Source organism: Falco biarmicus, chromosome 6 (assembly GCF_023638135.1).
Source record: "Falco biarmicus isolate bFalBia1 chromosome 6, bFalBia1.pri, whole genome shotgun sequence".
Classification (NCBI taxonomy): domain Eukaryota; kingdom Metazoa; phylum Chordata; class Aves; order Falconiformes; family Falconidae; genus Falco; species Falco biarmicus.
The window spans coordinates 9,047,915-9,063,950 of NC_079293.1; the positions used below are offsets into that span (position 1 = coordinate 9,047,915).

Consider the following 16,036-nt stretch of genomic DNA (forward strand, 5'->3'; position numbering starts at 1 on the left):
CTAGCGCAGAAATTAAAAGGCACCACCCCCATTTTCATGTGTGTGTAGGCATCCTTTATCCACATCTCGGGTATTCTAATGAAAAAGACATATTCAACCCATCATCAGTCATGGAATGAGCTGTAGTGTATAATTTCTTCTGTTGAAGAAATGCATAAATCTAGGATTCTTCTGAAAATCCTGTGTTTCTGATTTTTGTTTGTTTGTTTCTAGTAAATACACCACATATCCTTTGCTTACAAAAGTTACATCCATGTGCCAGCATGTAACTTTGCTTTAATTGATAAATCACAGTATCCTCATACTATACCTGCAGTCCAGAGAAAAAAGCACAGTTAAAGCATGAGCAACACTTAAAACACTCACTAGAAATATTTAACTCTAAGCGGTATTAATATTTTTGTGTTCTTCTCAGTAATAAATTACACTCTGAGATATAGAGTTCCTCTAAAACCTAATCAAGGAAATCCTCGTTTTAATGAGTGGCGATCACAAAACCTGGGAATAATTGTCCTGACTCTCTGAGCAGCAAAGCATTGCAGTGCCTGTGAAATTCAATGCAAGATTAATCTTCCTGGGTAACAGGCTCTTGTCTTGAAATAATGTATACCCATGCATTAGATCTGCACATCAGTACATTGGAGGTCAATCAGGCTCTTCTTGATTTGGCCAAATGATGTTCTTTGGCTGGTGCTATCAGCCAGAGCTCACCTGGAAGTTTGAAAAAAAAAAAAAAAAAAAAAAAAGTATGTGTTATTGTTCAAGGTACTTCCTATTTCTTGAAAGAGAGTATGTTTAATTTTATAAGTAAATTGCAGAGTAAGTGCAGACTCCTGTTGGCTAAGGCCGAGGCAAAACTGCTTACAGAGGTGTGGATCCTCTCTGGTGCTTGTTCATTCACACACTTCATTCCTGAGTACCTCTTGTAATTGCCCTCCACGTACCTGCTGCTGTTTGGTGTTATTTAGCTCAGAATAAAGTTTCATGAAATGCATCATGGCCCACTTTCACTTGTGCAGACGGTCCTGCTAGTGCGATGTAGCTTTCTTTTCTGAGCCGTGATCTGAGGTCTTGCTCCCAAAAAATTTACCCGCGTTTTGGGACAAGAATGCCCTCTTACCCTAGGCAATAAATGTTTGAAAAAAGATGAACTTTGCACAGGCTGTCTTTCCCAAGTTGAGAAGAGATATTAAGGACTCCGTATTTTGTCAGTTTATTGATTATTTAAGTTATTACTCAGAAACAGTTCATGGATTAGTCAGTGGCTGTACGGGTGGTGGGTGCAGCAGCTGCCAGGAGCTCCTGTGTATCGTGTTTCCCTTAGAGGGCACCGTTGACTTCCCTGAAGTCAGTGCTGTCTGTACCTGCTGGTCATGAAGCTTGTTACCCACATCTGGACAGCTGAGGTCCATCGGAGTAGTTTTTGCTCTAAGCGTTTTGAATGCTGTGGGCTAGTGCACGTTATCTACCGTACGCAAATAGTTGACATAAAATACACCTTGCAGTAGACTTCGTAGGCCTTGGCTATGATGCTTTTCTTAGTTGGAAGGAACATACACTCCAGGATGCTGAACTGTGTCTCCTAATAAAGGGTTTAGGAGAACTGGAGGTCTCAGCTTCAAGCCATAGAGGCCAGCAACAAGTGAGCCTTCACGCCCACTGTGTGGTCTTAGAGGTACAGGTTCTTCCATCCTGTGTGACTGGTCACTGAACCTACAGATTTACTGGATCCTCCTTCCCTACGACTTTACCTCTTTTCCAGCAGAAGTGATGTCTCTGCAGCAAGATGCATCACTCCATCTCTCTCTGCCTCTCACTTTCTTTTTTTGTGCGCTGTATCCAGGCTGGGCAGAATGCAGCTCTGTGGTCATCTTGCTTGATAAAGTGATGCCAAAAGGGTGCAGCTTTAGGAGGTCAGTGGGTGATAAGAGTTACTTTCTAGAATGAAGAAAGTTGATTTTAGATTTCTTAACCTATTTATTTTTTTAATGAAGAAGCACAGAGATCAGGGAAGTATAGAAAGTGCCTACTGTAGTCTCCCAGCTTGAGGCAATGCACAGTTCAAGGGAAGTCCACAATGATGTAAGCAGGATAATTGTGTAAATAAATGTCTTCTCTGCAACAAAAAATGAGTTTGATTTTGGAATTGAACCCTCAAAAGGATGTATCTAATTTGTCCGGATAATTATTGTAATTTCATGGAGATGAAGGAACATCCAACAAAGTGGTCTTTCAGATGCTTACCTTATCTCTCCCTCGTTGTTACGATTGCTTACACACTCTTCTGTGCAGTTGTATCAATGCGGTCCTAATAACGTGCATTTGTATTTTATACTTCTGCAGTTAATGAACTGCAGAGCTGCAGCAAGCCCATCTCTAACATTGCAGGTGACCGGGGACTGTTCAGCATATTGGCAGCCTCTGAGCCAAATCTTTGATCATGCTCGTGATGTTACCTTCTTCATTGGCTTAAACGGTACCGGTAGCCTACGGTGGGAGCAGGCTGACTGGCACAGAGTGGGAAGACCGGGTTGAAGAAGAAAAGCTCAGATGAGGGTGGAAAATCCATCCTTTCATGGCTTGCAAAGGGTTTTTGCAAGCACCATGAAGCACCCATAGGGCAGCAGCAATCACTGGAAAGCAGCCCAGCAGACGTGCGTAGGTATGTAATCCTATGAATCTCACCAGTCCTTCACTTCTCTTCTATCCTTGCCACAGGTGATTTTCATAACACCCACCAGATTAAACCTCCTGGATGGACCTGATGTTCAGGATACTCAACGTAAACTTTTCTTGTGTTATTGGGACTCACTGATAAGCCTTGATCCCCAAAAGCTTTGCAACCTCACTCCTGAAACACACTGAAAATGTGAAATCTCTTCTAGAATGTTAGGTCTTTTTTCCCTTAGTTAAGTCAGCAGAAGCAAGTTGGAAGAAAATTTAATTCTACCAAACTTCTGCTTTGTTTGGGGAGTCTTCTATGGCAGGCATGTTTACATCTCTGTGATCCTAAACCTCAGGGAATTGCATTTCATTTCAGGACTGCTGAGGCTCTGAAAATCCCATAAGGTTTTTAGCTTTGATTTAAAAAAAAATAAAATACTTTTTTTCCTATGGTTGTGGAGAAATCCTTGAAAGATGGAAGCAGACTCCTCGAAGAAAGTGCATCTAAGAAATAAAAATACATGATAAACTAATAGAACTTCCAAATGCATATTTCATCTTGTACTTTCTCTTTTTAAGTATCTTCATTTTCATGACAGAAGGCAACAATTCATGATTTTAGATTTGCTCAGAAAAACTGTTCTTCCAAGTCTCCATTAAGATGACCGTGACATTCAGCCTGGTTTGTGCCATTACACTCGATACTGTATTCTTCCTAAATAAGAGAGGAATTATCCAATTAAGTCCAATCCAATTAAATATATATTATCAGTATCTCTGTCTTGCAGGAGGAGAATGAGTAGCTGACAGTACTTTTCTGGTTGTCCACTGGCTCTAAGGTATTTCTGAAAGCAGCTACTCTTGCTTTGCTTTGTGATGCTAAACAAGTCAGGTTCCCTTTATCTCTTCTGCAAACACCTTCTGTAGCCCCTGTACTGTCCTCAAACCTTATACTCGGTTAATTCCCTTTGCTTCTTTTCATCTTGTGGGTACGATCACTGATGCTGTGCTTTTACACTGATGCTTCTCCGCTGTGACATACTCTTCTTTCTTCATTAATTTCAGGTGTCTCCTGCTCTTGTCTCTGTTCTCAGCATCCTTTGCTGATATTTACAGAGTAGGAAGGTCGGTTTGCCCTCTTGAGACTCACTTTGTTAATCCTGACAAAACCTCATTTGTTTATCTGAGAAAACGGCTGGGATCTGTTGCTTTTCTCATCAACCCATAGTGAGGTTTTCCTTTCATGTATAAATGTCTCAGACACCTGATAAGACTGGAGCTAGGGATGGGTAGTGTCGTGGTTTAACCCAGCCAGTAACCAAGTGCCACGCAGCCGCTCACTCCCTCTCCCCTCACCCAGAGGGATGGGGAGGAGGATCAGAAAGGAACGTAAAACTTGAGGGTTCAGATAAGAACAATTTAATAATTGAAATAAAATAATTAAAAAAACCCCAACAATTATGATGAAAAGGAGGGAGAAGGGGGCAGGAATGAAATCCAAAGGGAAGGGAGAAAAGAAAACAAGTGAAGCACAATACAGTTGCTCATCACCTGCTGACTGATGCCCAGCCGGGTCCTGAGCAGTGATCAGCTGGCCCTGGCCAACCCCACCTAGTTTATATACTGAGCGTGACGTCCCACGCTATGGAATATCCCTTGGGCTAGCTCGGGTCACCTGTCCTGGCTGTGTCCCCTCCCAGATTCCCGTGTCCCTCCAGCCCTCCCTCTGGCAGGGCCTGAGAAACCGAAAAGCCCTTGACTTAGTATAAACATGACCCTGCAACAGCCAAACCCATCCGTGTGCTGTCAGCATTGCAGTCACACCAAATCCACAACACAGCGCTGCACCAGCTACTAAGAAGAAAATGAACTCCATCCCAGCTGAAACCAGGAGAATAGGAAATTTTCCCCTTGCTGCAAAATTATTTCAGATCTCAAAAGCTTTCCTATCATGTTCTGGGGCAACCCTAAGATTTTCCCAGGTATTTTATGTTCACGCACAGGCTGAGAGAGCTGGAGGTTGTTCAATGTATGGCATGTATTCAGACTGCGACCCTCATCCAGGATGGGAATTTGTTCAGTCCTCTGCAATGCCCATGTGGCAGCTCTGTGGAGAAGGAGCAGAGGACAGGTACAGGTTAAGAAACCTAAGTTTAGCTATCTGGCTGTAGGTGATAGAAACACATCAGGTGTCTGAACTTCTTCAGTTGATGGATATCAAAGGAGCCAGTTCAACTCACTCTGAGGTAGGTGCCTCGTGCCAAGTCAGCTGAACTGTGTTAATCGGGTGCTTGATACCGTCACCTATACACGGGGCTTTGAAATGCCGTGTGTTGCCTGCCCAGCCACCCAGCTTTGCAAGGCTGCACATCTCTCATACCTCCCGTGGCCTGTCTGCCAGCCCTTGCGTTAAACAAACAGCCCCAGGTGGCATTGTGCTGGGACTCTGACCTGAACCCATTACCTCCCAAGCCAAGAACGTGTTTCTTTCTCTGGCTGGTAGGCACGTCATTTATACAATGGGGAACAGCATGGACAGCTGAGGAGAATTGTTTAGACCAGGGGTCCTTAAACTTCTTTAACCAGGGGGCCGGCGCGGATGAAGTGGCAGGAGGCCATCTGCGGCTGTTGGTTCCCCCCCAACCCCCGGCGGGGGGGTCTGTAAATACCGGGGGCCGGACTGAGGACCCTGGGGGGCCGTAGTTTGAGGTCCCCTGGTTTAGAGTGTGGAAGAAGAAGGATCAGACTGAGCAAATCCTGCACCCTGAAAGCTGTTGAATATTAGCAGAGACATTGCTGATTTTTGAGAAGAACTTCAGGACAAAATTGTCATTAAAACTAGAATATTTCTGAAAAAAACCTTAACACCAAATCTTTGATAGCTGACGCCTTCCAACAAAAATCCCCACGGAAAATTCGTGATCTAAACATAGCCCTGATGTTCTTAATCAACGCAGCTGGAACACAGTTCATGCTCGGAGCAGTGCTGAGGGTCCAGTTTCCTCCCAGGCACCGACCTGCCTTCATGGCACGCGAGGCCGGGGAGCTGGGCTTGCATTCTCCGCCTGCCCGCGCTGGCAGCGCTCCCTCTGGGGCAATGGCTGAGCCGCGTCCCTTCCAGGCCGTCTCCCTGCAGCTGGCCCGGGGGTCTGAGGGAGGGGTGAGCTCTCCCGCCGGGCAGCGCGTCGCCTCTCCGAGGAAGGAGCACATGCAGCCAGCGGAGGATGCGCCAGGCGAGGCTGCCGCGGCACACGGGCGGGCTGCCGAGGGGCTGAGGAAGGCTCCCCATCGCCGGCACCTTTGCGGAGAGCAAAACGGCTCATTTGAAGCCTCTCCCTGTTTTCCGTCTCCACTTAAGATGCAGTTCTGGAGGTGTCTGTACTTCCAAAACCCCACTTTATGTATTATCATCCGTAGAACAGTTGGCTTTTTTCTCTGGCTTAATTCCACTGTGAAATGAGCAAAACCACAAAACCTCTTCTCCTGACATCACTTCTTACCCAAGCCTTTTTTTTTGTTTGTTTGTTTTTGGTTTTTTTTCTAATAGGCACGGAGGGAATGCAACTCCTTTGCTTGGATTGATGGAACATTCAAATGATCTCAGATTCCCTATGTGGTGATGTCTTAACTTAGCTGTTGTGAAATTAATATATTAATATATTAATTAGTTGTATTAAATTATATATTAAATATATGATAATTAATTGCATATTAATATATATTAATATATCAATATATAATTATTTATTGTTATTATAATGATTTCTGGGTGACTCCTCAAGTTCAGCATGATTCTTCATCCCCTGTTGAAACTACTGCACTTTTGAGGTTCCTAGAATCCAAAATTACCTTGGTGCTGCAGGTTAGGGTACATCCTTTTTTTTTTTTTTTTTTTTTTTTTTCCTTTTACCCTCCGCTTCCTCACTGTCAAGGATGACAAGCTCTGGATAAAATTGTCTAGGAAGCTATCAGCCCAAATACGCTACTCATATATCCACCTGCCCCAGTGCAAGTCCTGTCAGTATTAGTACTTGGCTACAGTTCTCCGTTAACCATCACGACAGCTTTGTTTCCCTTGTTTTGAGGGTTGAATAAATTCACCGTCTTCCTACATCTATACCCCAGAAAATCTGTGGAGTTTCCGCTTGCAGAAATAGTTCTGAGAGGTCTCAGCTCAGAAAACTGCTTAACTCCCGATTCTATTAATGGGGAACGTTTTCAGAATTCCGTGTCTTTTCTGAGGCCCGCTGCTCAGGTTCCTCTTTAATATAGGGACTTGGAAGATTGCATGTGGTCCAGGTCACCCAGTATTCAGAGTAATTGGTAGCCTTAGGAAACTAGTAATTTAGGAGCTGTTGGTCAGTGTTTCTAACAGAAGTATGCACATCTTTTGTGCACACACGCTGCTTGTTAAAATGACTCCAGGAAGATATTCTCCTTTGGGTTGCGGGTGGCTAACAGCAAGGTACTATGGTTTTGGCTACTGTTTTCTGCACACCTTTTTCCCCCCCTCTCATTTAAGAAGTATTCTATCTATATATAGCCTAAGGGCATAACCTCTGTATTGAAATTAGTTGATTTTTTCCCCACTGTTTCGTTCTTCCCTCACCCTGTTCCATATATGCTTTGTCCTAAGGGCAGTTACCATCTGGAACGTGCTCTGCTGGCAGAGCCACTCCATAAGGACAAGGACAAACCAGCACCCCTGCCGATCCACTGGGAAAAGGGAGAGCTGTATACTGGGGTCAGGCACAAATACCGGGGAGCTGATTTAGCAGCTGCAGCACAAAAATGAGACGACTTTGTGGCTTAACTCTTCTAGGAGATGCAGGTTTTCTACCTACGAGTCACCCAGAACTCCTGCCCAGGCTCATGCTGACCCCTGCAGCATCCTTTTCTCTGGCCTCAAATTAGCTGTGCCCTAGCAATGCTACTTGGCGAGCGGCTTTTCGAGTAATCCTGCTTCCTAGCATCTGCCCCAGACCACAGAGGGCCAGTAGTGTCCTTTTGTCCCAGGGAAGCCACCTCATATGAAGAGGTCTCAGACCCTTCACGGTGAAGCTGGGAGAGAAGTCACAAGCAGATGCCACGTGTGACTGCCCTTGCCTCCTGAGGCTGTTAGATACAAGGTATCTTGGCATTTTCTTCCCTCTTAGAAAAAAATCTTAGTGCCAGTTCTGTGTGAGGAGCCGGCAACAGCATGGACCAGGCAGGGCTGGGAGATGCTCATCGCTCTTCAGGACTGTCGAAGCTGTAGGGGCCAGGCAGAGGAGCACCAGGAGACTGGCACTGCTGGAAGTAATGGGACTTCCTCAGCCTGAGGATTCCCACTGAGGTCAGCGAAGGAGGATGGCTGCTCAGACAGCACTGATTCCTAACAGGTGATGCTAGGGCAGTCCGAACACTTATCAAACCAACCAACTGACTCGTCAGGTAGCATTGCCCAGGTGGAAATTGGAAAGGTGAAAATTCAAATTCAGGCTCTTAAGCCAAGCAATGCCACTCATGACCTCAGATCTGTAACTGTTAAGGTAGTAACGGCCTTTTTGTTCTGACTTTGTACATCATGCAATGATGACTTGATCCATGACTACAACTCCTAAGGAAGAAAGTAATACAAATAATTAATAATAATAATGTCTTGGGTTTCATTAAGTGTCTTGCACTGCATAAAATCCCCTGTGAGTAGTTACCGCCTGTGAGAATATTTGATGTCTTGCTGCAATTTGAAAATGTAGTGCAAATGACAGCGTAATAAACCAAAGAACTTCATCAACTTCTAATTGATATTAATGAGAACTGAACTACTGCATTGTGCATCAAAGAAGAGTCTTCCTCCCCAGCCTTAAAAGCAGTTGGCTCCAGGGGTGGCTTGGCTCAGTTTGAATTATCTTCTTTTTCTACCTCAAACAATGTTTTCATTGCACAAAACTAGTCTTATTAAAGACAGCCAGCAAATATCACATGGAGTAAAAAGTTAGACTTTTTTCTCAATTCCTGCAGAAGTGTTTCCCTCTATACGGATCAGATCTGTAAGAAATGATGGACATCTCTATTTTGGGAGACTAGGAGCTGAAAATACATTCCTTACCTACAAGACCATTTTCTACAATACTACTTCAGAAATTTATGCATAGACCAAATCTTAACAAAAAAGACTCTTATTTCAAGGTGATATTATTCCTCTGTGACAGAGGAATGAAGGTCCGAAAGGGCATCAGGCAAAAGCGCAGTGCACTGAGGCATAGCAGTGTGTCTGTCAAAGCGGCTGTGGAAGCCCTTTTCCCACCTCCTGGCAGGAGAAGTGAGTAACAGAGGAGGTTGGTGCTGCTCATTGCATTTTGTTACCGTGCAAATATGATTCTCCATGCCGACACTGGGCACCGGTATGATTTCATAGGTCCCTAATGATTGCAGTGGGGCACAGCTCCAGGTAACTGAAATATTCCTTGTCTTCAAAGTTACATGTAATATTTACTTTTCCAACAACCTTTTGCTATAAAAGCTGCTAAAACAAGGATTAATCTTTCTTTTATTTTTTCTTTATTAGTTTGCAGAGCTTTAAGAACATCTAACTTGCTGCAACCTTTAGCACAGCCGTTTAGATCATTCCATGTTACTATACTGCAGCTGTTTGTGTCACATCTTGTGGATCACTTGTGAAGAGAAGAAGAGAAGTTTATGATGCATTGCACTTGCCAACAGCAGGCACAAATGAGGAGAATTGTACTTGCAGGCATATCATTAAATTTCAACAGGTTTACTGGAGAAATCTTTCTTCCTATGAGATCACTAAAGCTGCCATTGTCCATATACTATTTAAAAGACCTGAATAAAGGGCTACTTAAGGTCATCAGCTGGTAAATCTTCATGCTGTGTTTTCTTTCCCTTTGTTTCTTGTTCTCCTACTTAATAGTTATTTTTTTCCCAGTGCCAGAAAAATTTCTGCTCATGGACACCTACTTTCAGAATCGTTGGAGAAATAAGATATTTAAGTACTAGCTCTGTCTAATAACTACAGAGGTACCTAAAGGTCTCTGGTCTCTAAGTTTGTGATGGCTGCCACGCAAATGGATGGTTAGCTTGTGACTAGGATGCCACACGAGCCTTGAAGAAGCTGAGTTCAAGTGAGTGTCAGTCTACTTCAGATACTGTTGTTTTGTTTCTTTTCAGAGCAGTTATGTACACTGCTTCTAAAAATAATTATTTCCCATATACCATCAGCCTGCACCCCAGGTCTAATTCAAAGACTGTAAAGTCAATGGAGATTATTCTAAACAAAGATGAAAAAGATTCTCTAGAAATAGGATAAAATTTGTGATATGTTTTTCTACTTTACTTTACCCAAATGCAAAGACATAAAAACTACAGCTTCTGTTTTCTGAAAATGTGATTAGTCTTCACCTTCCAGAGACTTAGAAAGCAGTGCCCAGAGTCCGCATACTCTTCTCCAAAATATTTACCCTCTTGGAACTAGAAAAAACTTGTCAAAATCCCATCTTTCGTAATGGAATTTACTACTTGGTGGAGAAGGATGCTTTCTGCAGCAGTATTATGCACTAACGAGGCGTGGATCAATTTACATTTTAATGACAGGGGAGCCAATGCCATCAATTGGTGAGAGTGCTTTTACTTTACCTGAACTCACAGTCATTGGACTGATCCCATCAGATTTACCTTTACAGCAACTCTCGCTTTTACCATGACATCCCTTGAGTGCTCAGCCTCCATAAAAATGAATAAATTCTTCTGAAGCTGTGCTAAATTCATTACCAGTGAATCTTCTTTCACTATATGAAATTCTAAATAAAAAAAGGCAGGTTTATTTTAAGCTTTTAACAGTCTGTTGTAGTTAATCATGTATATCAGGCAAGAGGCTTGGTTGCTAAGAAAATATTTGGCATGTTTCCATGGGATTTGTGTGTTATTGACAGAAAAAGTACCAAATGATAGGAAGTGCATCTGCTAATTTGAATAGGGAAACAAAACAAAAAAAGAATAGAACGATTTTTGCCCAACTTTTGAGTTAATGCAAGCTTAGGCCAAAAATAACATACTTCCCATTAATTTACAGAGCAGATATTTGTCTTTAAAGACCTGATTAAGATTTTAAAAAGTCAGATCCCCGTTTCTGTAGGGATAGAACATATGGACCTCTAGTTGTCAGTGATTGCCCTCACACTGCTGCACAGAAGTTCCTAGGATGTGGTCAAAGCTACAATACATTAGTTACTTGCAGAAACACCCAGTGTGCTTGTTACTTCCAGAAGAAGTCTCAATTGTGTTTACGTTTAATGTTCTCCAGTGAGCAGTTGTCTGCCATGTGATCAGGCAGAGCTTTCTCCACAGTTTTTCCAGTTGTCCCAATCGCCGTGGTCCAGAAGAGGGGGAGAAAACCTGGCCTGAGATGGGGAGAGAAGACAAGAGTGGGACCTCCTTTAAAAAGTCCTCATATTGCTTGCCTCAGGAACAGACACAGCAGTAGGCATCTAGGGCTTCAGCTGAATCAAGTCTGCCTAGAAGAACAGATGCCTAGTGCTGGGTCATAGCCTGGAGCTCAAAACGCTGCCAGGAAAGTTCTGCCAAGGAACAAGGTGGACACAGCCAGTGGCAGAGATAGCCAGGATCCTGACATGGACATACAGCCCTGCACAGGCCAAGGTTTGAAGACCGGCTGACCGTGAAGACTGCACTTAGTCCACTTTGAAACTTTTAGGGTTTTGTTTTTAAATATAGACTGGAGTCACCTGGCAATCAAGAATCAAGCAACGGGATTAGATCCTATTGATATGTTCTCAGAAACTGTAATTTTAGTTCCTCTTATTTAATCTAAACACTAAATTTAGTATTTAGACCCTTGGCTATGCTCTATAATCAGTACACGACCCCATAACTTAGGATTTTGGAAAAGGAATGAGTCCCACAGGTCTACAGGCCAAATAAAACAGTGCATGTATTGTGGGAGGGCATGTTATTACCAGGATAGCCAAGTTCAATAAAGTAGTGTGATGGCCAAGGAGCCTCTTGAGAGAGTAAAGTTTCCAGGCACACTGAGAACATTGATTTACAGTGCAAGGTTCAGAAAATCCTGTGGGAAGTGAATTATTCTGTGAGATGATAATTTTATTTTGACTTCTTTAATTCATGTTGGGTTTAGGTATCATTTTTTATGTCTGGACAAGGAAAACCAACCCGCAGCTGAAGCCTACAGCCATGTGTGGCGCGTGTTGCTCAGTAATTGCCTCATACAGTGTTTATTTTCCTGGTCACAGAAATCTTGATTTTGGGTTTTCTCTTATTTAAGTGATTCTTTCTTACTTCAGTTTAAAGACAGGAGGATTTTATAGGCTGAGGAATGGGTTCCTGCCTCTAATTACTGTTGAGGTAATTAAGCAGTGAAACAGTACTGGACAATAAGGGAATCCTACTGGAGGTAAGAAAATTGAGAATATAAGACTCTCTGTTATAATTCAATAATAGCACTGGAGAGAATTATTCATTTGCTGTGGGAGTTAAGCAGTCAGGTTTTTTCTGTTTTCTTTCTGCTTCTGTTATTTTACCCGCTCCGTGTCTTTGGGCAAGTCCTCCTAACTTCTTGGTCCCTCAGTCTTCCCTTTCTGCAAAACACAAATCAAACTGCCTTGCTGGAAGGCTGGAGGAATGGATGTAGTGCTTTATAAATACGCAACAAACTCTATTTTCTGCTAGGAGGCAGAATGTGTTTATATATATATGTGTGTGTGTGTAACATTTGCCAGTGTTCTTGGTATTTCTTCAAGACATAGCAATAAGAAAATAAACTTAAAAGCTACTCTGACATATCTTATTGAGTGTCAGAGGTTTTTATGAAATATTTGATTCAAGGTTCTCTATGAGCCTGCTTCTAAAGCAGCACTAAGGCAAGGCACATTTGCTTAGCCTGCATATCCCTAGAAAGAAATCAGATATACATTTTTAAAAACATCTTCATTTACTTATAAGAAGAGTATCTATCTGCCATACTTCATGTATAAAATGTTTCATGTCTGCATAACATATGCACAGAGCATATGTTTTTAATTTTAGTTCAGTACAATATTTCAAATTTAAACAAATTAACCCAAGGCATAAAGTGCTATCAAGCTCTTTTTTTTCATGTTTTTAATACACATCAGATTGTACAGAAGCATTACTAATGAAAAAGGCAATCATATACCTGAACATATTTTATTTACTCTTCATTAAGGACACAATTTACCTGTCTTTTTGATTTAGAATTTCCTATAGTGAAAGAAAGTTCTTTGATAATGATCTTGCCTTGTTATTTCTTCACAGATTTTTGTAGTCATTGCTTTAAGGGCTTTTTGAATTGAAAGTGCCATTCAAGCTTTGTTATTCAGGGCTATTGTCCTTAAACTTGTCCAGTTTCCGTGCTCTGTAACCAGGGAACACAGACACCATGGTCTCTGAACTACTTATAAGATGCTAAAGATAACTAGGAAAAGCCAGTCAGAAAGCTTAAATTTACTGTTGAGGAGTCTACATTTTTAATCCTGTGAAATGGTATCTATTATGTATATTGAACACGTACTCCAGTAAACCCTCTTTCTTGCACAGCAGGCTCAGCTTAACATGGGATGCTATTTCTCCAGTTATAAATATTCTATGGCAATGCAACCACCAAAGGTAATTGCATCACTAGTTATATAAAATTTTATGATGAAGCCCCTTTAACTTAATTCAGAAGTCAGAAGTTACCTCCTGAAAATCCTCTCACTGAAGGGAAAATCAGTAGTTAATGTTATTGCATGCTATTGAATACTCAGCTCTTGCAAGCAGTTGTGTAAGTCATTTGAATAGAAATAATGAACAGACTGCTTTTTCTTTTTTTCCTGCGCAGCAAAATGGTTATTGCTAGAAGAACATTAAAGACGAGCCCAGGTTTGACACCTGTGTGAAGCAATACCTTTAAGTCTCATACCAAAATTTATTTGAATGTTCCTTCTTCTGTCCATGAGGACTTTTTCGTCACTGGCAGGGCTGCCTACAGGGCCATCTATGTGACCTGCTCATATGAACCCTCCTCAGGTTGTCGTAAGTGCAGTTATCCGGGATGGCATGGGCAGAATTAATTTAGGCCTTCGTTAACTTGGCTCTTGTTGTCAGGAATGTCTTACAAGCAGCTCAGCTGGGAGGCTGAGGAGGATGGAAGCCTCTGGTGCAAAGAGGGAGGGAAAGGGAGAGAAAGGGAGGTATGTCTGTGTTGGAGGGGTATGCAAAGGGGAATGAGGGTGGGAGAAGCTGGCTAGGGAGTGAAGTGTCTTTGGTTGGCTCAGCTGGAACTGGAGGCAGATGTGTCCACGGCGGTGTAGCTCAGGAAGGGATCCAAAGGATGAACTTGGTGGAACCTGCTTTCAGGCACCTGTCTAAAGCTGTCACCTACAGTGCAGCACCAGGCAGCGCGAGCACACAGGAGGTGATGAGTACAGCATGTGTGGCTGCAATCCCACCCTTCCGCTGGTTCCCAGCCTCACAGAGACGGTGGCACCCACAGCTCAGCCTCTGCAGGCAGACTCCTACACCCCTTTCACTCAAAGGACGGCTCTCTCCCTCTTTCTCACCCAAAGAGAAGGCTGTGGCACTCACCTTTTACATCTGCCTAACAGTGAGCAACCTAACCCAAACACTGGTTCCAGATCTCTCTCCAGCTCGAGACAACTTAAACTCCCATCACTCCTCTCAGGAGCTTCCAGCCCTGTATGGAGAAAGAAATATTTTAACTTGATGTACAATTTTCTGAGAGTCTTCTGTTTCTTTCTCTATAGTCTTCTGTTATATATAGAACAGATTCAGATCCTAAATTCTGTGTGAGTCCTGTTTTAATTGCCCTTTTCTTTCCTTTTTGAGGTCTGGTCCTAAAAGTCTTACCTGGCACCATATAAAGATGCTGCAATGAAGCAAAGTGGAATTCTGTGTCCAACCCTCAGACTTCTTGGCTACTAATCTGTGTTTCAGAACAACTGCAAGTCCTCATTTCTGTATTGAGAGGTGCATCAGTGCAGGAAAATAAACTTTTCATATGAGCTCCCACAGACCTATTCTTGATTGATGGCATTATACTAGAAGCTGAGTCAAGCTAATATTGTTCATCAGATATCAAGGGAACAAATTTCAAGTGTTCTGTTGAAGCACTTTTCCATTTTGAATTTTATGTGAAAACCAACAGAGTCTAACTCATACTCATTCCAGTGAAGATGAGAAGATAGTCTACTGCAACTATGGTAGATCAAAAGCAGCCTGTGTTTTAAACATCAATTTCCTAACATGGTGGTCAAATTCCCATTTACCTTTTTTTTCTTGGCTATAATTAATCTTAACAAGAAGAATGGCTTAAAACTTAAATGAACTATAAAACCTACAAAAATATAAAATGCAGTATCCAAAACCAGGCACTTGACAATTACATTTATTACCACACACTGACTGAACAAGATACTGCATTAGATGCAGAAGGACAATTGACATCAAACAGGCACTCTACATAAAGTGCAACAATACCTATGAGAGAGAAAAGGCATTTGGGGGGCATTTGATTAATGTACTTTTAATTGGACTTTCCTGCCTCATTGGTTTTATTTAGCTCTCAATTTAGCTCAAGCTGCTCAAATACATAAATAGCCAAAGCACCTACTATAATTAAAAATACACTGTTTGCAAATTACCAGGTTTGTCAGATTGTGTATAAACAAATAGTATCTTGTGCAAATGTTGTTGAACTCCTACAGAAGTATAAACAGGCAAAGGAAGTCCAATATTCCCTAAAAAAAAAACCAAACCAACACCCCCCTCTTTGGAAGCTGTTAGGGACATTTGATACTTGTTTGTTTTCAACTGTAATTTTAACTTCAGTTTTATATTTCATTAAGAATTTGTAGGATACTCTGCCAATGCCATTCAAGCTGGAATTTGAGTGTACTGAGTTATGTCCCCCATGTGATGCTCTCTGGTCACATAAAGAATGTGTGAGATCATATTTGTATCACAAAATTCAAGCAACAAAACTGAAGAGCAAACATATATTGCATGAAGAATGCCTACAGCAAAGAAACCCAACAGAAACTGTTAGCTTCTGTTGCTTTTCAGAACTTTGAAAAGATTCTAGGATTTTAAGAATCCCATGGTATGTACTGTATATCTAGGATGTAATTCAAAAAGAATATTTAAAGTGCACAATTGCTAACAAAACAGATTAAACATTTAACAACTGAGAAAAACTTCTAGGTAATTTGGATTTGATAATTCCATTATCAGCAAATGTGAATGGCACATGGACAGAAATTCCATAGTCAGGGTGCAAGCTGAGTGAACGATTTGGAAGAAAAAGAGCAGACTG

The 16,036-nt window shown here is 42.0% G+C and overlaps 1 long non-coding RNA gene across 1 annotated transcript; it reads left to right on the forward strand.

Moving 5' to 3' along the window:
* Window positions 1-9,094: 9,094 nt before the first annotated feature.
* LOC130151992 (uncharacterized) lies at window positions 9,095-14,735 on the forward strand. Its single transcript, XR_008822834.1, has 3 exons — window positions 9,095-13,329; window positions 13,544-13,737; window positions 14,551-14,735. It is a non-coding gene; the product is annotated as an uncharacterized LOC130151992 (long non-coding RNA).
* Window positions 14,736-16,036: the final 1,301 nt, after the last annotated feature.